Source organism: Bufo gargarizans, chromosome 3 (genome assembly GCF_014858855.1).
Source record: "Bufo gargarizans isolate SCDJY-AF-19 chromosome 3, ASM1485885v1, whole genome shotgun sequence".
Lineage (NCBI taxonomy): Eukaryota > Metazoa > Chordata > Amphibia > Anura > Bufonidae > Bufo > Bufo gargarizans.
This window is the reverse complement of record NC_058082.1, coordinates 310,093,198-310,114,217: the sequence shown is the minus strand read 5'-3', so window position 1 is coordinate 310,114,217 and position 21,020 is coordinate 310,093,198. Positions and strand designations below refer to the sequence as shown.

The window sequence follows — 21,020 nt, the reverse complement described above, 5'->3', positions numbered from 1 at the left end:
CTATAGTATAATAGATGTAGAATTTTAGGATGACAGTAGTGTTTTGTATTGTTTCCAGGTACATCAGCATTCAGCCTTTCCGTTCTTCTGCTCCGTTATAGGAACAAAAAAACGGAAAAGACTGTTTCACCTCATAACTAAGCCAAACGGAGCATATGGACCTCCTAGGCTATAATGGTTTCTGCTCAGAGGAAGATTTTTTTACGTGGAGACAAAAGTCGTGCATGCAGGTACAGGATAAAATCTGGGTAAGTATACTTCATCAAGAAGAAGGGACCTTAGGCACACATCTTTGCAACAAATCTGAAGACCAGTGTATCCATGGAGATTCTGAAGAAAGGTCCTCTGCAAGAGAAGGCTTAAATTTCCCCAATACTTTTGGCAGAAGCTATGGCCACCAGAAAAAAAGGACAAGCACTTGAAATCCACCCCAGCCAGGGGTGCGAAAGGGGCCTGTGTGAGACCTTCTAAAGCTGTATGACGACCCCCAGGAAGGAACTAGACTAGGGTATAGAATCTGAATGGCCCTATAATAGTTGGAGAATCTACCATCAGAGGAGGAGTTTATAGCAGTTGATCTTTCAGGGTATTAAACTTCAAACCATAGAAAAACCTTCCTCTAATTTCAGCACATCTAGAACCATAGAATAGACCTGATGCTGCACACACCAAAATGAAAAACATTTCAGAATCTGACTATATATGTGAACAGTGAAACGTCTTCTTGAGGAAAGCAGAATCTGTATCACATCATTCCTTAACCTAGGTCTTCTAGGAAGCTCTGACCAGTCTCCAAACTGACAAATGAAACACCCTGGATTCGGACCCTTCTGGATCATCACGCCCGAACGGACAGAAATTCTCCAGAAGACTCCTGTCAAGAGCTTCGGAGCAGGAGGATAGACCCGATGGTGCCACAAAATAAAGAAAATGAGACTGTGGCTTGGTCCTCTATGACTTTATTCAATTAAAGGAAGTGGAGGGAACACATACACCTTGATCCTTCTTCATGGCAGAGACAGACTGTTTAGTTGATCTGGATAGTCTTTCTTGAAAAACTTTTCAAGGAAGACTGAGTATTTTGCCAATCTGGAAAACCATTTGCTCCAACTGGATGCTTCAATCTGATGGCAAAAGCAAGTTCCTGGTAAATCAGTCCACTTGCAGATTGGATGATCCGTTTATCTGCACTGCTCTGAGGTCTTAGAGGGTATTTTCTGCCCATTCCATGATCTGCTGGCATTCTGCAGCCAACTGAAATAACCTGGTTCCCTCATTTTTCTTGGTAGAATACTTAGATCAAGTTGTCCAACTGGACCAGGACATTGAAACCCTTCAGTTTGTCCTGAAAATATGCTAGGGCTAGGTGAATGGCACATAGTTCTCTGAGATTTCATGACAGACTACTTCCTGAACCACTTGCATTGGATACAAACGTCTTCCAAGTGGGCTCCCCAACCTGAGCTTGAAACATTCATCATTAGAAGCCACTAAGGTGCCAAATTAACACCAGCTGAGGTGTTTTGCTGTCTGTCAAGAAGTAGTCATGAGGCAGACCAGGTCCCCTGGACATGTGTTTCATTGGTGGAGATCATCTACTGAAGAAGAAGCCTTATATAAGCTGTGCCTAAATAACTGCATCCAGTGATCATATCATTAGACCCAAATTGGGATACAGCAGTTGCACAGAAGTTATATATAGATATAATCCGGACTGACTTTTCAAAGTGTCATAGCTTACAAACCCCAGGAACTGGCGAGCCCTGTTAGGCTCTAGGAGTGACTTCATATGGTTGACTAGGGAGATACTGTATGTTGCTGAAACATCCAAATGGTTAGCTCCACATGGTGAAATGCAGGCTCTTCTGAAGCAGACTTGATCAGCCAGTCATCTAAATATGGCATTAGTAAAACCACTTGAAGTCTGAGGGCTGCCGCAAATGTGATGGAAACCTTCATGAACACCCAGTGAGCTGATGAGAGGATGAATGGTAGGCATGCAAACTAGAAATGTTGAACCACTCTTCTAAAATAAATTTCTGAGGAAGTACCTATGAGATCTCAAAACTGGAATATGGATATAAATGTCATTCAAGTCTATGGTAGCTAGATAATCCCCTTCTTGAAGAATAGCAACAACAGATGTGATCTCTTACTCATAACCAGATTATAGGTAGTTTTTAAATCTATCCCCAGCATCTCTTTTTATCAGGGCTTAACTCCACCAACCTGCATAAAATCTTTCAGAAGTGACTAAATTGATAGAAGACAATGTGGAGTTTTGGAAAAAATAATACATATCTTCTTTCCTAGCAAGAGTAATTAAAAATATCTGATGCCTACACAGAATAAAGCAAAGATGATAACTCACACACAAGAAAAATGAAATATTTATATTATGTATGCTGTTTTTTAATTCAGACTAATGTCTACCGCCATTGGTTCAGATTGATTGCATGTATTGTATGTGCTGCTTCTAACGTAGTTCAGCTAAGCAACACCAATGCAATATATCTATGGATCTGAGATTTCAGCCATATTCGGTATTCAATCAAATAGAAGGACTTGGAGTGACTTAAAACAGGTAGTGTCTTTTATGTGTTATGGTCTCACTACCCTCCAGGTCCGCGAACTCCTCTTAACCAAATGAGCCTTTATTGCAGTAGCAGATTAGGCTAAAGCTGATCCAGTTCTCCTTCCTTTACACGTCTTGCTCACAGGTAAGAGACATGCTCCACTACTTAATGGAAATCCTGTAGCGTGCTGTTTCTTCCTATATCTTCATATATAGACAGAAACACCAGGAAAGAGGGAAAAACTAACACCATAGGTAGGTCTGCGTGGTGTGCAATAAACGCAGCTTTTATTTTCTACAGAATAAAAGATTAGAATAGGCCTTTATTAAAACATAGCAAGATGCCAGCCTGACCAGTTTCACCTCACGGCTTCTTCAAGGGATCTGGGTGCAGTCATATTTTGTATTCGAGTGAATCTGCCCCCGTAGGATATAATGAGATGTGAAGATATGCTGCACTGTTAGGGCATATTCACACTTTGTACTTATGATGCGGCAATTTGCTTTAACATTACTAAACTGCAATGGCAACCTGTATGTGCTGTACATGTGGGCTTTTTTTTTGGACCTTTTTTTTTTGCCTACATTGAAGGGAAATATGTGGGGAAAAATTCAAAACATGTTCATACCTGTAGCCATGAGTTTTTGCAATATGGTAATAGCCCAGTGATCTGATGAGTATAAAGCTACTCTGCACACAGGCATGAGACCTGTATGGTAATACACGGGGCTGTATTGCTCCCAAATATATAATTTCCTGGAGTAAATGATAATAAATATTATACAAAAGTGATATGAAATATGTGAGCCCTTAAGGTAAACCTGAGGCAGCCAATCTACTGTAACTGCTTTAAACGTTGGAGTGCAATGAAAATACAAGGTAAGCAAGATCGAGATTACTGTCATCGATAGCACTTTTATAGTCTGTAGTATAAAGGTTGAGGAGTTTTATGTCTGTTATCTGATTCTGAAAGCTGCCAAATACCTAAAGTACAAGTTATCCTACACCCACACTAGCGCATACTCGCCTAGTTTTTCTCATAGTGTAATTATACTTATACTGTCACTTGTACAAACATGGGTGGAGAGGGAGGGGGGGGGGGGGTTATTACCAGAATATAATGACGTTTAGTTATTTAAAGGGGCTGGGTACTTTTTGGCTACTGTTAAGCAAAGTGTATATAAGATAACTATGTCACACTTTCAAATATGGTCTTTGTTGATTTTCTGTGCTCTTTGCTTTATTTCATCTCTAACCTCCTCTCTTGGCCTTTCACAACCTTCTAATTCTCAGACGCATAAAGATGGTAGCATATTTGACCTTGTCTTCCTCAGGCTCTGTTCTGTTTCTAACTTCACTAAAGGGCTAATTGAACAGATTATTGCTAACAAGCGTTACTAGTAACGCTCGTTAGCGGTGATCTGGTGGTGTAAATGCACCGTTGATTACCGGATGAATGAGCGAAACACTCACTCAATGGGTAATTCGATCTTTTGTGAAGCAAAAAAGATCATTGTTTCCCAGTGGCAAATCGTGCTGTGTAAACGTGATCTGCTTCCGGGAAACAACAAGACAGTATGGGGAAGATCGGTGACATTAGCGATCGCTCCTCCCCATACTCTGGAGGAGATCGCTGCATTTAAATGCACCAGTTTCCTCCGCTAGAGATCAGCAGATTGTTGGGAAGGAACGCTTCCTTGCCTACAATCTGATAGATAGTCTTCCCGAGTAAGGCTACTTTCACACTACCGTTTTAGTTTTCCGGTAATGAGATCCATCATAGGGGCTCAATACTGGAAAAAAAAACTTCAATTTTGTCCCCATTCATTGTCAATGGGGACAAAACTGAACTGAACAGAACAGAATGCCCCAAAATACCTTACGTTCTGTTGAGTTGCGTTCCCATACCGTAGTTTGCTTTCCGTCATGTGATGCTGAGCAAGACGGATCCGGCATGACCCCTAATGCAAGTCAATGGGGACGTATTCGTTTTCTCTGCCACAATCTGCCACAATCGAAAACGGATCCGTCCTCCATTGACTTTCAATGGAGTTCATGACGGATCCGTCTTGGCAATGTTAAAAATAATTTAACCAGATCCGTTCATAACGGATGCAGATGGTTGTATTATTAGTTGCGGAAGCGTTTTTGCTGAACCCTGCCGGATCCAGCAAAAAACCCTAGTGTGAAAGTAGCCTAAAGGGACCTTAATTCTCCATACAGTATAAGCTTCAATTTAAACTGCTCATTCTCATCCACAAAGCTATCCACAGTGCCGGACCTCCTACATCTCGGCCCTCATTTTGTCTACCATCCTGCTCTCTGTTCAGCCATTGACTTAAGACTAAGGCCTGTTTCACACTTGCATTGTGGCTTTCCGGTTTATAGATCTGGCAGATCTGTTTTGTCCCCATTCATTGTCAATGACACCATATTCCCTTTCAAGGAACATTTTTAACATTAAATAAAAATAAAAAAGATCCAAATCCCCCCCCCCCCGCATTTCTTTATAATAAAGATAAAAATAAATAAACATTAATAAAAATAAAGATAATATGCACTGCTGCATCCCAAAATGCTCAAACCAGGTCATATTTCAGCTTGCTGATTCATGTAATGATATGTTGTGCAACATCCTTTCTCAGAAAAACCTATCTGACATTAATGATTACGGAAGGGTACAGCGGCTTGTAGAGTTGCTTAGATGTATAGGCTGAATTCACACAGTTATTTCGATAAGTTATTGTAAGTCAAAAACACAGAAGAGGTGCAAATCAAATCATTACACCTTATCTCTAAATAGGCTTCACTAGTGGTTTTGGCTCACAATAACTGATAAAAATACAGTAACTGACAAAATAACTGGTGTGAACTCAGTCTTAACTCCAAGCTAAGGAAGGTGAAGAAAACAGGCACTCAGTTGTCATTCATCATCTTTTCTCTTTTACTGTCATCCATACTTGCTGTTCCTCAAAAATTAAATACCTTCTCACTGCCTTAAAGTTTTCTCACGGCCATAGCTTAGTAAATGTCAAATGTTTTATTTAAACTCAGGGACTGTTCTTATAACATACAGTAGAACTCATACATGGACATACATACACACACTGTAAGCTGAGAAATATGAAGTTCTGACATTTAACACACAATGTCCTCGATGAATCTAAAAATTACCCAAGACCAATAAATTGAGATACCTTTGAGATATGCTTGGTCTGTCGCTCCATTTTTTTGGGTGGCGGTGGTGGGGGGGGGGGGGGGGCGAGGTTGGCCCTGTAGGGTATGGGGTCCTACTGTAGTTCTCCTGGTTGTGGGGGTTCCAGAAGTCAGATCCCTACCAATCTAACAGTTAAAACATATCCTGTGGATGTTATAAATTGTTACAAGTAGAATATCCTTTTAAAGGGAACCTGTCATGTGGATATTTGATTATAATCTAACTAATTATATACAATCATTAACTACTAAAAAGTACCTTAGATGTATTCACTTACTGGTGTGACAGATGGTTACCTCATAATATACACACAAAGATGCCACATGCTGCATGCTAATGAGCTGATTTGAGTCCAGCGTGATGTCATTGAGTCCAGCATTTATTTAATTAACAGCTATAGCCACTCCCCTGCCCACCTGCTGCTGATTCATATGGAAAATAACTGTCAATCAGCAGTAGGTAGGCGGGAAGAGTCAGGAGCTCATGAATATTTATGACTTATCATTATCAGCTGGAGCTTTTTAATACAAGATGTTGGCAGATTGACTGGGTCAATTAAAGAAAGTGACTCAGCATTTTGCTAAGAGAATCAGTCACTTATTTATGTTGCCCTTAGTTAGGACACCATAAAACTGGTGACAGGTTCCCTTTAATGGGTGTTGCCATTCTTAAAAACAGTCTTAAAAAGTCTTAAAGGGGAACTCGAGCACAGGACAAAACCTCTCTCAAGACCTCCAAGTGGTCAAATAAAAAGAAGCCTAATGTCAGCACGTCAATCCCCTACTGCTGCCATTCCAACTGTGCCATGGTCTAACTAAGCAAAATATTGTGTGGCATTCCTAGCCATTTCCTGCCATGTTGGGATGCAGCAAGAAGTGGGTCCAGTGGGGACCCATGCACCATTAGAATATCGGTGGCAGAAGATTGGTGAAGTGAGTTTAAACTTTGCAGAGCTTTTGTATTGTGATGGAATACTTCATTAATGTCCCCATACACATTAGGCTATGATTAGGCAACTGCCACTTTTTGTCGGGGCAAGCCAACAACTTAATGTCAGGAAGAGAAGGATCGAGTGCATTGAATTTCAATGCTCAATCCTTATATCCTCCTAGGATATAAGCCTCCGCCATAGGTGTTTTGTTTCTCTCATTGAAAACTCATACATGCTCATGACCCAAGAGTGCATGATGGTGGGGTCTCCTGGTGAGATGGCCGTCAGCTGAATAAGTATTCATCCAACAGCTATTCTGTATGGGTGCTTTTACCTGTTGTCGTGGTACAATAGCAGCAATTCAGGAAAGGTTTGTTTTGTTTTCTCTTAAAATAGTTTACTGTGTGGAAGATGGACTTTAGTCCAGATCTCCAAACCATTGAACACCTGCTAAGCTGACTGCTGAAGTGTAATATTAACATGGTCCTATGGCCAATGGCCAATACTGTGCTTCTGTATTATCAGCCACAGCGGTGCCCGGCTGCACATTAGTTTTGTTTTATAGGATTTGCTTACTAACTGCATTTTGTTGCTTTTACATTGTTCATGTGAACATGTGGCTGCCTCCATTTTGGTCTTGCACTCTTAACCACCCGTCTTTCCAAAAGGCTGTTCATTTGAGGCTTGTTAGCACAAGGACAGGTATCATTATAGTGTAAGGTCCCATCTAAAGAGGTCACCTTGCCGTGGTGGATGGAAACAATTGATTTTGATCAAAATACATTTGCTAAGTACCTCATATTCATATATATGGTGAGCATAGCATTAGTTCATATATTTTATATCTACAGTGTTGTTGCATTGTGTTTATGATTTTGTATTTTCACTCACACCCGTGCATTTATTTTATAGGATATGCTGAATTTGTTTTTTTGTTTTTGCATGCAACCATATATATACATAAATCATAATTGTCTGCTATTTACTTTTCAAATTCTCCATCTTTTCCCCCATTTTCCCCATGGCTGGTATTGTTCTTAGTTTTGGCTCCATGGTATGGAGAAAACATGATGAAGTAGTGTCCACAATGATGTCACCAAACAATTGACGTCAACACAAAAAAAGATGACATGTCTGGCATCTACTAGACGTCGTTGTCATGTTACTTCATTGTGTTAAATGGTCATAACATGTAGCAGATGGGATCCATATAGGCCAGTGTGGAGAATTGTAAGGAGAGTATATTACAATGTTATTATGATTTAGTGGGAGGACATCTTTATGGAGTTTCCCATCAAAAACCCCTTCTCATGCCTTTCCTAAATAATATAATTGCTCTATGATTTTTTGTTGTACTTTTCATAGCCAGTTTCATGCATAGGTACAACAAACCTCTGCACACACCACTTTTACATTTAGCAATGATTTTTTTGTGGCTGGGTAGGTGTTTCATGTTAGACAGTTTGTTTTGTAATTTTTTACCAGAAAGAGGAAGAATAACTGGAACTTCATTAGCATTTTGCGTAACCATCATCTGTAGGAGTAAATACTTTTAGAAACAGTATTGAAGCCTGGAGCAGTTTTTGCAAGTTGGAAAGGCTGTCCTTAAAACAGTTTCAGTTGTGTTATATAATGCACCCAGATAGAAATGTCCGATTATTGCAAAGCTCGGCATGCAGTTATGTCTCAGGCAGATATGTAAATGATTACAGGTGTGATCTTATTAGACACAAGACTTTTGCCACAAGAGGGCACAAGGACACCTTCACACGCGGCACATTTTGTGGTAGATAATTCTGCAACTGAAAATCAGTTCCATTTATTTGAATGGGGCAGCAAGCACATGGATTTCTGCAAGCTCCATTATGGTGAATGGAACTGATTTTAAGTTGCAGAATTTTCTGCCACAAAATCGGCCGCATGTGAAGGCACAAAAAAAAAGCTCTCAGAGGCTATATTGAGGTAGTGTACCTCTTGGTGAGACATTATTGACTGCTAGACATGCCTCTATGATGCACTTAACCACCTGCCGCCGCGCTAACGCCGAAAGGCGTCATTGCGGCGGCTCTCCCAGGTCACACTAACGCCGATTGGCGTCATCTCGCGTGAGCCGAGATTTCCTGTGAACGCGCGCACACAGGCGCGTGCGTTCACAGGAACGGAAGGTAAGCGAGTGGAACTCCAGCCTGCCAGCGGCGATGTTCGCTGGCAGGCTGGAGATGCGATTTTTTTAACCCCTAACAGGTATATTAGACGCTGTTTTGATAACAGCGTCTAATATACCTGCTACCTGGTCCTCTGGTGGTCCCTTTTGTTTGGATCGACCACCAGAGGACACAGGTAGCTGTGTAAAGTAGCACCAACCACCACTACACTACACCCCCCCTGTCACTTATTAACCCCTTATGAACCCCTGATCACCCCATATAGACTCCCTGATCACCCCCCTGTCATTGATCACCCCCCTGTCATTGATCACCCCCCTGTCATTGATCACCCCCCTGTAAGGCTCCATTCAGACGCCCATATGTGTTTTTCGGATCCGCAAAACGCATACGGACGTCTGAATGGAGCCTTACAGGGGGGTGATCAATGACAGGGGGCTGATCACCCCATATACACTCCCTGATCACCCCCTGTCATTAATCACCCTCCTGTCATTGATCACCCCCCTGTAAGGCTCCATTCAGACGTCCGTATGTGTTTTGCGGATCCGATCCATGTATCCGTGGATCCGTAAAAAACATATGGACGTCTGAATGGAGCCTTTCAGGGGGGTGATCAATGACAGAGGGGTGATCAGTGACAGGGGGGTGATCACCCCATATACACTCCCTGATCACCCCCCTGTCATTGATCACCCCCCTGTAAGGCTCCATTCAGACATTTTTTTGGCCCAAGTTAGCGGAAATATTTTTTTTTTGTTTTTTTTTTTCTTTTTTTTTCTTACAAAGTCTGATATTCCACTAACTTGTGTCAAAAAATAAAATCTCACATGAACTCATCTGGTATCGCCGTACTCAGGAGAAGTTGGGCAATGTGTTTTGGGGTGTCATTTTACATATACCCATGCTGGGTGAGATAAATATCTCGTCAAAAGACAACTTTTCCCATTTTTTTATACAAAAGTTGGCATTTGACCGAGATATTTCTCTCACCCAGCATGGGTATATGTAAACTGACACCCCAAAACACATTGCCCAACTTCTCCTGAGTACGGCGATACCAGATGTGTGACACTTTTTTGCAGCCTAGGTGGGCAAAGGGGCCCACATTCCAAAGAGCACCTTTAGGATTTCACAGGTCATTTTTTACAGATTTTGATTTCAAACTTCTTCTCACGCATCTGGGCCCCTAAAATGCCAGGGCAGTATAACTACCCCACAAGTGACCCCATTTTGGAAAGAAGACCCCCCAATGTATTTTGTGATGGGCATAGTGAGTTCATGGAAGTTTTTATTTTTTGTCACAAAATATGAGACTTTGTAAGGAAAAAAATAAATAAAAAATCATCATTTTACGCTAACTTGTGACAAAAAATAAAAAGTTTTATGAACTCACTATGCCCATCAGTGAATACCTTAGGGTGTCTACTTTCCGAAATGGGGTCATTTGTGGGGGTTTTCTACTGTTTGGGCATTGTAGAACCTCAGGAAACATGACAGGTGCTCAGAAAGTCAGAGCTGCTTTAAAAAGCGGAAATTCACATTTTTGTACCATAGTTTGTAAACGCTATAACTTTTACCCAAACCATTTTTTTTACCCAAACATTTTTTTTATCAAAGACATGTAGAACAATAAATTTAGCGAAAAATTTGTATATGGATGTCGTTTTTTTTGCAAAATTTTACAACTGAAAGTGAAAAATGTCATTTTTTTGCAAAAAAATCGTTAAATTTCGATTAATAACAAAAAAAGTAAAAATGTCAGCAGCAATGAAATACCACCAAATGAAAGCTCTATTAGTGAGAAGAAAAGGAGGTAAAATTCATTTGGGTGGTAAGTTGCATGACCGAGCAATAAACCGCTAAAGTTGTGGAGTGCTGATTTGTAAAAAAGGGCCTGGTCACTAGGGGGGTATAAGCCTGTGGTCCTTAAGTGGTTAAAGACATTTTGCCTAGTTGACAGACTTTAAGAGGTGGCACATTATTGAACTGAGAGAAGAAGGAAGTTTTGATGAAATGCCCACTGTCTAGGCTGTTCTGACGAAGCTGTTAGCATGTGTTGGGAGCAGTGGTTACGTGAGGGTACACACTCGGCGAACAGGCTCCGAATGGCCTAGACAGACCACAATGGGAGAGGATCGTTTGATCTGCTAACAAGAACAAGCTGCTCCCACAATTTTGCTGTCCACTATTCAGACAAATGTGGTACCTTAATTACACATTGCTGTGTCTACCTGGACCATTTCTAGGTGCTTATCCATAGAAAATCTGGCATTACTTTGTCCCTTTTGTTTCCTGCCATTAAAATGCTGCCTGTCACAATCCCTCAGGTGACTGATGTCAGGAAATCAAGGAGATTGGCTGAGTGTGGAGGACTCTAATAACCTCCTTGATTTCTCTTGATTCAGTGTTGATAGAGTTAATGACCACTTTTTCTCAGATGTTGCTCAGTGGTCATCAATTCTACCCTTTATAGTCTGACCCCACCCTTCTGACTATGCGGTAGGTAGCTTCATTTGGGTTTGGCTGAGCTGGTATGAGGTTGTCACTGGTGTTCCTGCTCGTCCGTCTCTTCATAAGTTAAGTGTCGCGTTTGTTTGTGTTTGTTATATTCCCTGTTTGTATCTGGGCCTGAGACAGAGACTTCCATTCGTCCATCTGGGGAGGAATGGGTTGTCTCTGGTCCTAACCTTTTCCAGGGCCTTATAGGGATATAAAGGCCTAGGTATCCTGCATATAAATATTCCTACCTTCAGGGTCTATTCATATTGATAGATAGTTAGGGTCCGGATTAGGGTTGTCTAGGAGGTGACCTGTTTCTTCCCTAGTTTCCAGGTCCAGTTACTGTTCCCCTTCCCTCCTGTGTTCAGTGTGGAGTTTCCCACCCACACTGATTGTGACACTGCCACCATAGCCTTTGTTCAAGTGCCAGGATAATGCTCGCCCACAGACAGCAAAGGATTCCCAGAAACGTATCCACCAGAATGCAACACTTCCTTGGCCTACACGGTCACCAGATTTATCGCCAATTGAGCATTCATGGGACCAGCTGTGATGCAGCTTGGGCAACCTATGAATGTGTAGGATCTACAGACCCAGCTACAATATCTGTCGATAAATGTACTGCAAGATACCATATGAAACCTCAATACCTCTGTGACGGTAGTAGAAAATATCCCCGTCAAGCATTCCCTTCTTCCCATAAAAGAAAATCACCCAATATTCCACGAGTAGGAATATCCCTGGAATCGCTGAATAATCCACACATGAGTCAAAACTTAATGCTGGAACAAAACGAGACTCCACTTTACTGGCACACAGAACAATTTATGCAGCATAAAACTCCTCCTCTGGGCCAGGCTAGATAATTGAGTTTTAACAATACACACAGCTCAATTGTCTGCTGGCCAGAACATTTACAATTTTTAACACTTTCAGAATACACACAGCTCAATTGTCTGCTGGCCAGAACATTTACAATTTTTAACACTTTCAGAAAAGTACTTTCTATCCCACATACAAACATAATTTCAACCTTCCTGTTTGGTACACGAATACATTCATTCTTGACATTTGGAACCGTACAATATAGACCTTAAAATAGCAGGGAGAGAATTAAACTGAAGCATATAGGCAATTGCATCAAAGTCCTTCACAATGGCCCCCCTTTTTCTCCCTGCTCCGGCAACTCGGTTAGACCTTTCCTGGTCCAGTAGGGTTGACGGGTTCAGAGCTTTTAGTCCGAGGTTAAATCCGTTTGGCGTGACAATCCATCGGCATTCCCGTTTTGCTTGCCTGGGCGATAATGAATCGTAAAGTCATAGGGCTGTTGTCCCCTGAAACCCGGTTAAGCCACACCAAGGGGTTGTGATCGGTGATGAACGCCCGGCCATAAAGGTAAGGTGTGAGCTTTTTGAGTGCCCATACCAAGGCCAAACACTCTTTTTCAATGGTGGCATAGCTGACCTCCCTTGGCAACAGCTTCCGACTCAGGTATGCCACCGGGTGCTCGCCTCCATCCTCCCCGATCTGGCTTAGTACTGCCCCCAGTCCAAACATTGAAGCGTCTGTGTGGACAATAAATCTTTTGTTAGGATCTGGGGTAACCAACACCGGAGCATTACCCAGAGCAGTCTTTAGTGCTCGGAAAGCCACCTCGCATTCCGGGGACCACAGGACTTGTCGGGGTAGCTTCTTTTTGGTCAAGTCGGTCAGGGGTTTGGCCAGGGCGCTATAGTCGGGTACAAAGCGTCTGTAATAGCCGGCTGTGCCTAAGAAAGCCATGACTTGTGTCTTGGTGTGGGGAGTGGGCCAATTGGCAACGGCCTCGATCTTAGCCGGCTCCGGCCGTTGCTTACCACATCCTACTCGGTGGCCCAAATATTGTACCTCCGCCATACCCAAGTGACATTTGTCGGGTTTCAGGGTCAGCCCGGCCCCCCTGATCCTATCTAATACTACCCCTATGTGCTCTAGGTGCGCTTCCCAGGTATCGCTGTGGATGGCAATGTCATCCAGGTAAGCGCATGCAAAGCTCTGGAGACCCCCAAGTAACTGATCCACCATCCGTTGGAAGGTGGCCGGGGCGTTCTTCATCCCGAACGGCATAACCCGGAATTGGTATAGGCCGAACGGGGTGATGAAGGCCGACTTGGGTATGGCATCTTCTGCTAGGGGAATCTGCCAATATCCCTTGCATAGGTCTATTGTGGTCAGATACTTCCCTGCAGAGATACGGTCAAGCAGCTCGTCCATCCGTGGCATCGGATAGGCGTCCGTAACTGTCTTGTCGTTGAGGCGCCGGTAATCTACACAGAAGCTTGTTGTCCCATCCTTCTTTGGCACTAAGACTACCGGCGAGGCCCAAGGACTTTCTGAGGGTTCGATTACGCCTAGCCGAAGCATCTCATCTATTTCCTTCCGTATCCCTTCCCGGACTGCTTCGGGGATACGGTAGGGAGGCTGTCTCAGGGGTGCCTGTCCTGGAGTCTCTACCTTGTGTATGGCTAGGAGTGTGTATCCAGGCTCCTGAGAGAATGTGGCCTGTTTTGTTTCTAGTAAGCGGACAGCTTGAGCCCGCTCTTGCGGCTCCAGCTGTTCACCTAGCTGGACTTTCTTTATCTGGGTCATCCCTTCATTACTGCCCAATAGGTCGGGAAGGGGTAGGGTCTCTGTGTCTTCTCCTGCTGGTGCACAGATAGCGGCTACCTCCTCTGCCCGTTCCTGATAGGCCTTGAGCATGTTGATGTGAAAGGTTCGTTTCACATCTTCATCCTCGCAGCTGGCTATCGTGTAGGTCGTGTCGCATATCTGTCCTATAACTTTATAGGGGCCCTGCCAGGCAGCCTGGAGCTTGTCTGTTCGGACCGGCCTTAATACCATGACCTTTTGGCCTATCTGAAAGCTCCGGTGCCTAGCCTGTCAGTCATACCATACCCTCTGGCGCTGCTGGGCCGCCCGGAGGTTCTCTCGCACTGTCTGGGCTAATTCCTCCATGCGGTCCCTCACCCCCAGGACATAAGATACAACCGGGGTCCCCTCAATCTCTGTCTGCCCCTCCCAGTGATCCTTGATGAGATCTAAGGGCCCCCTCACCCGCCTCCCATAGAGAAGTTCGAAGGGTGAGAATCCGGTCGATTCCTGTGGCACCTCTCGGTAGGCAAAGAGAAGGTGTGGCAGGAATCGCTCCCTATCCTTGTATGCCCCCGTGAACGACTTCAACATTTGCTTTAGCGTTCCGTTGAAGCGCTCGCACAGGCCGTTAGTCTGGGGATGGTATGGGGAGCTAGTCAGGGATTTAACTCCACAGGTTTTCCATATTCGCTGGGTTACCTCGGCCGTGAATTGGGTACCTTGGTCGGACAGAACCTCCTTGGGAAAGCCTACTCGGGAAAATACTTTAACTAGGGCCTCTGCTACGGTCTCAGCCTGTATGTTAGAGAGAGCTACCGCTTCGGGGTAACGGGTGGCGTAGTCTACTATGGTGAGTATATACCGCTTGCCGGAACGGCTAGGTTGGGCCAGGGGCCCTATAATGTCCACGGCTACCCTTGTTCTTCAATAATGGGCATGGAAACTAGTTTAGCCTTTGGGTGGTCTCCCTTTTTACCTATACGTTGGCATACCTCGCACGTTTGACAATACGCCCTGACGTCGTCGGATACCCCAGGCCAGAAGAAGTTCTGGGTTATCCGATACCCTGTCTTGCGTATTCCCAAATGGCCTGCCAAGGGTACATTGTGCCCAATCCTCAATAACTTCTGCCGGTATTTCCGGGGAACTACCAGCTGGCGTTTTTGCTTAGGCCCTGGTGCATTACCCCGCGTCTCGGTGAGCCTGTACAAGCGGCCTTTCTCCCAGATAAATTGCTCCTTCTCTAATCCCCCTTGGCCCCTCCTGGCTTTCTCTCGATACTTTCTGAGAGAAGGGTCTCCGGTCACCTCCCGCCCAAAGTCCTCTGGGGTGTCCCAGGGTAGGGGTTCTACAGTCAAGGGTAGGTTGGGTTGGCTTACCTGGGTCTCAGTAGGAAGTGGATGGCTCTCGGCAGCGCGACTTTGTGCTCTGGTGGTTACTGCGTGGGCCTCCTGAGCGGGGGTAGAGGCGAACGCCGAAGTCAGGGGGCCAATGTCGTTGCCCAAGATGACTTCAGAAGGTAAGTCTTTCATGATGCCCACATGAACATTGCCAGCTCCCGCCTCCCAGTCTAGGTGTACCTGTGCAGTAGGAATACGGTATACTGCCCCCCCTGCCACTCTCACAGCATTTGATTTCCCCGGTTTCTCTGATGCCTTAATAAGGTGTCTTTGTACCAACGTGATGGTTGCCCCACTGTCTCTTAATCCCCGGGCGGTTTTTCCGTTAACCATGACCAGCTGACAATGGTGTTTCCTGTTGTCCGTAATAACAGATTGTACCATGAGGGCTTCGTAAAGGGTGCCCAATGGTTCTTCCTGACCCAGTTCCTGGGGATCCCAAGCCGAGTCTACACAATGGGCTGCTGCTGGGGGGCGGTACCCAGGTCGAGACCAATTTGACCTGGTGTTGTTGTCCATGGGGCAATTCTGCTTGTAGTGACCCAGCTGTTTGTACCGGAAGCAGCGTTATTCATTGTCCTCCTGGCGTGGATAGCGAGGGCTAGATGTCACCGGTCTGTTAGGAGGTTGGTATCTAGCGGAGGGTGGGTATGAGGGCACCGTTGGTCGTGGAGGTTGTACCCGTAGTGTGACCGGGTTCGTCTTGCGAGTATCCGCATATTTATCTGCCAACTTAGCGGCCTCTGGTAGAGTCATGGGCCGGCGATCTCTCACCCAGTCTTTGACATCCGTCTAGATGTGATCGTAAAATTGTTCCAGGAGCATTAGTTGCAAAATGTCCTCTGCAGTGGTGGCCTGGCTGCTGTTGACCCAGTTAGAGGCCGACAGGGATAACTGGCATGCCCATTCCACGTAAGAGTCTTTCGTGGTTTTGCGTGAGGTCCTGAATTTTTGTCGGTAGGACTCCGGGGTTACTTCTTTAACCCTGGCGTAGCTATGGATCTCCTGCTCTGGCACGGTCCGGAAAGCATCAGAAGCTTTGCCTGACAGTTTGCCTGACAATATTGAGACCCACTCTCCTCTATCTATTCGGTGCAGGTTACATTGTCGCTCAAAATCTGCCAAGTAATTATCAATTTCACAGTCTTTTTCATCAAAAGCTTTAAAAGCGCTAAACGGAATCTTCCTTGTGTCTGCTGTACTGTACTCACTGTTTGGAGAATGTGCGGCTGCTTGTTGGACTGCTGCCAGTTTTAACTGTAGCTCTGCGTCTCTTATTTGTTTAGCCTCCTCCGCTAACAGGTTCATCACTTTCAGTACCACATCCGCCGTTGGGTTCGGACCGAACCATGCTAGCTTCTCTCTCATTGCCTTGTTGGCTGGTGATTCCTCCTCCTGAATCACTGGTGTCCCCATATCTTGTACTGCTGGTGTTGCTGCAACCAAGTTCTCCTGGTCTAGCTCCATTAATTCTGCTATAATGACCCGCTTGGTTTTGTTGCTAGCAATCCTTCCACGGACTTCCAGTAGTTCTTTCAGTGTATTTCTTTTAAGCAGGGTGTAGCATCCTTCCATTCTCTGTTCCCAGCGTCTGCTTGGAATCCTGGTGTAAAGGAAAGTAGAAGGGAAAATCCCGCTGCTGCCAACCAGTTGTGACGGTAGTAGAAAATATCCCCGTCAAGCATTCCCTTCTTCCCATAAAAGAAAATCACCCAATATTCCACGAGTAGGAATATCCCTGGAATCGCCGAATAATCCACACATGAGTCAAAACTTAATGCTGGAACAAAACGAGACTCCACTTTACTGGCACACAGAACTCACAATTTATGCAGCATAAAACTCCTCCTCTGGGCCAGGCTAGATAATTGAGTTTTAACAATACACACAGCTCCAATTGTCTGCTGGCCAGAACATTTACAATTTTTAACACTTTCAGAAAAGTACTTTCTATCTCACATACAAACATAATTTCAACCTCCCTGTTCGGTACACAAATACATTCATTCTTGACATTTGGAACCGAACAATATAGACCTTAAAATAGCAGGGAGAGAATTAAACTGAAGCATATAGGCAATTGCATCAAAGTCCTTCACAACCTCCATGCCCATCCATATCTCATTTTGTATCTAGGCTTGCAACAATCCAATAATGTACTAGAGCCTGCTGTCAATTGTACAGTTTTCCCCAATAAACGTACTCACTAATATTGTAATCACTTACATACAGTATATCATCATTACATTCAGAAATAGAAAGTTTCATTTGATTCTAAAAACTCCTACTTGGTGCATTATTTCTTTGTCAATGAGTGTAACACCATAAATATTTTTGGCTTCAAAATAAAAATTTGTGTCCTCTCCCCTTTTGTACACCTGTCAGTGTAAAATTATTTGGAGAGATCGAGCAAACACATTTCTTCCTTTGATCTTGTCCTTATTTTTGTCCATATTTTTGCTTAAAACCGGATCCATCAGTTTAGGCTGATAGCATTCTTTAGAAATGTTGGCCCATATTGATAGGATAGCATCTTGCAGTTGATAGAGATTTGAGGATGCACATCCAGGGCACGAAGCTCCCTTTCCACCACATCCCAAAGATGCTCTATTGGGTTGAGATCTGGTGACTGTGGGGGCCATTTTGGTACAGTGAACTCATTGTCATGTTCAAGAAAGAAACCAATTTGAAATGATTCGAGCTTTGTGACATGTTGCATTATCCTGCTGGAAGTAGCCATCAGAGGATGGGAACATGGTGGTCATGAAAGGATGGACATGGTCAGAAACAATGCTCAGGTAGCCCGTGGCATTTAAACGATGGCCAATTGGCATTAAGGGGCCTAGAATGTCTCAACAGAAATCGAGACTCATCAGACCAGGCAACATTTTCCCCGTCTTCAACAGTCTAATTTTGGTGAGCTTATGCAAATTGTAGCCTCTTTTTCCTAATTGTAGTGGAGATCAGTGGTACCCGGTGGGGTCTTCTGCTGTTGTAGCCCACCTTTCTTTCCCATTCTGACATTCAGTTTGGAGTTCAGGAGATTGTCTTGACCAGGACCACAACCCTACATGCATTGAAGCAACTGCCATGTGATTGGTTGACTCAGTGTTTCTCAACCAGTGTGCCTCCAGCTGTTGCAAAACTACAACTCCCAGCATGCCTGGACAGCCTTTGTCTGTGCGGGCATGCTGGGAGTTGTGGTTTTGCAACAGCTGGAGGCACACTGGTTGGGAAACACTAGACTAGATAATCGCATTAATGAGAAATAGAACAGGTGTTCCTAATAATTCTTTAGGTGAGTGTATGTTCTCCTATAGGTATTCACAGATCAAAAGGAGAATCGTTGCAGAGTTCTGACTTTTTGATGGGAGGAGCTCTTTAAAGGGGACCTAAATCTTTGGTGATACCAGGATCGTGCAGCAGCATTTTTCAGAGCACTTTGCACTATTGGGTTTCATCTGTTCTACTTGGTTCCTGCAGCATATGAGCATGGATCCCATATATTTTCTGTGGATCCGTGCTCCGTATGCTGGAAACTGAGCTGATGAAACCCAACAGTGCAAAGTGCTTTGAGAACCGCTGCTGCACAATCATGGTTTCAACAAAGGTTTAGGTTCCCTTTAATGTATGTTGTGCTCATGCATCCATTTTTGTATGTCTAAATGTTTAAACCTTTTTAGCTATACAATTTAAAACAAATTGACCCTTCCCAATTGACCGAAAAAATAAATTCATTTCTTAAGTCGGTTCATGTCCCAAAACTAACTGAAATTGATAGGAATGCATTGCTCTCACCGATAACTGTAAACGAGGTAACAGAGGTACTCGCGAGTGTCCCCCCCCCCCCCGGGAAATGCCCAGGCCCAGACGGACTCCCTGTCATTTATTACAGGAAATTCCAGAAATCTCTCATCCCGCAATTTACAAGTATGTGTAACTTCCTACTAAAGGGAGGCTCACTCCCCCCACAATCGCTTATTGCCCATATTTCAATTATCCCCAAAGAAGGGAAGGATCCCACCAAATGTAGTAGCTATAGACCAATCTCACTACTTAACGTAGATGTTAAGCTTTGGGCTAAGCTGTTAAGCCATCGTGTCGCAAGGCTCCTCCCTAAATTAATAAATGAAGAGCAGATTGGCTTTGTCAAGGGCAGGGAGGGTAAACATAATGTAAGTAGAGTCCTACATGCTATTTACTACGCAAAAGAACATAACGCCCCCTTAACACTTTTGGTAACGGACGCAGAAAAAGCCTTTGATAGGGTCAACTGGGCTTTTATGGAGGGTGCTTTGCGACACTTTGGCTTCCCACCAATGCTTATAACTGCAGTTTTCTCATTATACCGTAACCCATCAGCCAGAGTCTTAGTTAATGGCACATTGTCTCCACCATTTAGTATATTAAATGGGATGAGACAAGGCTGCCCTTTGTCCCCGACCTTATTCATCTTAACTCTGGAATTGCTTCTAAGCAAAATCAGATCTTCTGAGGTGATTAGAGGTTTGCAAGTCAAGGGGAGGACTCACTCTCTAGCAGCTTTTGCCGACGATTTATTATTATTTATAACTAATCCCAAAGAAGCTATCCCGGAAATTTTGAAGATTTTGACGGATTATGGAGAAATCTCAAATTTCAAAGTTAATTATGACAAATCAGAGATATTGAATATCTCAGCCAACACACAACACATGGCGGAGATTAAGTCTTCCACTTCATTCCAGTGGCCAACGGAAGCTATCAAACACCTAGGTATTATGTTACCAGCGAATCCAAAAAACCTTTTTAGGCTCAACTATATACCACTTTTCTCCAAAGTAAAATCCTTTCTGAACTCAATTAAACTCCCTTTCCTTTCCTGGATTGGCAGGAAAAATCTGCTCACCACATACGTATTACCTCAAATACTGTACACACTGAGATGCCTCCCTGTCCAGCTCTCTAATAAATACCTATCAGATCTCATAAGTCTCTTCACAACTTACCTCTGGCAAAATAAAAAGCCACGTTTGGCCTATTCCCTTATTATAAGGAAAAATAAAAGAGGAGGTCTATCATTGCCAGACATCAAAACCTATTTGCATGCCATCCAACTAGAAAGGTGGATAGACCTAGCTAGATCTAACAATAACTCTCTATACGCTGACTTAGAGAAGGCCTTAATGGGAGAAGAAAACATACACCTTCTATGGGTTAAAGCCCCTTCACTTAGCAAAATAAATCCGCTTAGTGACATCACCCGGTGCATGCTACAATACTGTGTGGGAACTAGTGACTTAAATCTCTCAGCTAACTTATTATCCCCTTTAGCCTCTTTATCAGTGCTCCCGTTTTTCCTTAATCCAAAGATAAGTGGATTCCATAAATCTTGGCTCTGTCTCTCTAATATTAAAATCTCTGAATTTAAAAAAGCCACAGACATATCTGAATTCCTTCAGAATGCTTTAATGCATATTCCTAAACATATAAGATCAGACCTTGTTGATCTAGATATCAGCCTCACATGTAGAAAATGTAAGAAACTTTTTGCAAATCTTCCAGATCCAACATGGGTAGAAAATTATACTTTACTTCCCTCTCCCCCGCCCAAGATGT

The 21,020-nt window shown here is 43.7% G+C and overlaps 1 protein-coding gene across 1 annotated transcript in view; it reads left to right on the top strand.

Moving 5' to 3' along the window:
- The window catches only part of LOC122932433 (cytochrome P450 4F22), a 100,235-nt gene that overhangs the window by 22,296 nt on the left and 56,919 nt on the right, over positions 1 to 21,020 (top strand). The gene's annotated exons all lie outside the window — the stretch shown is intronic.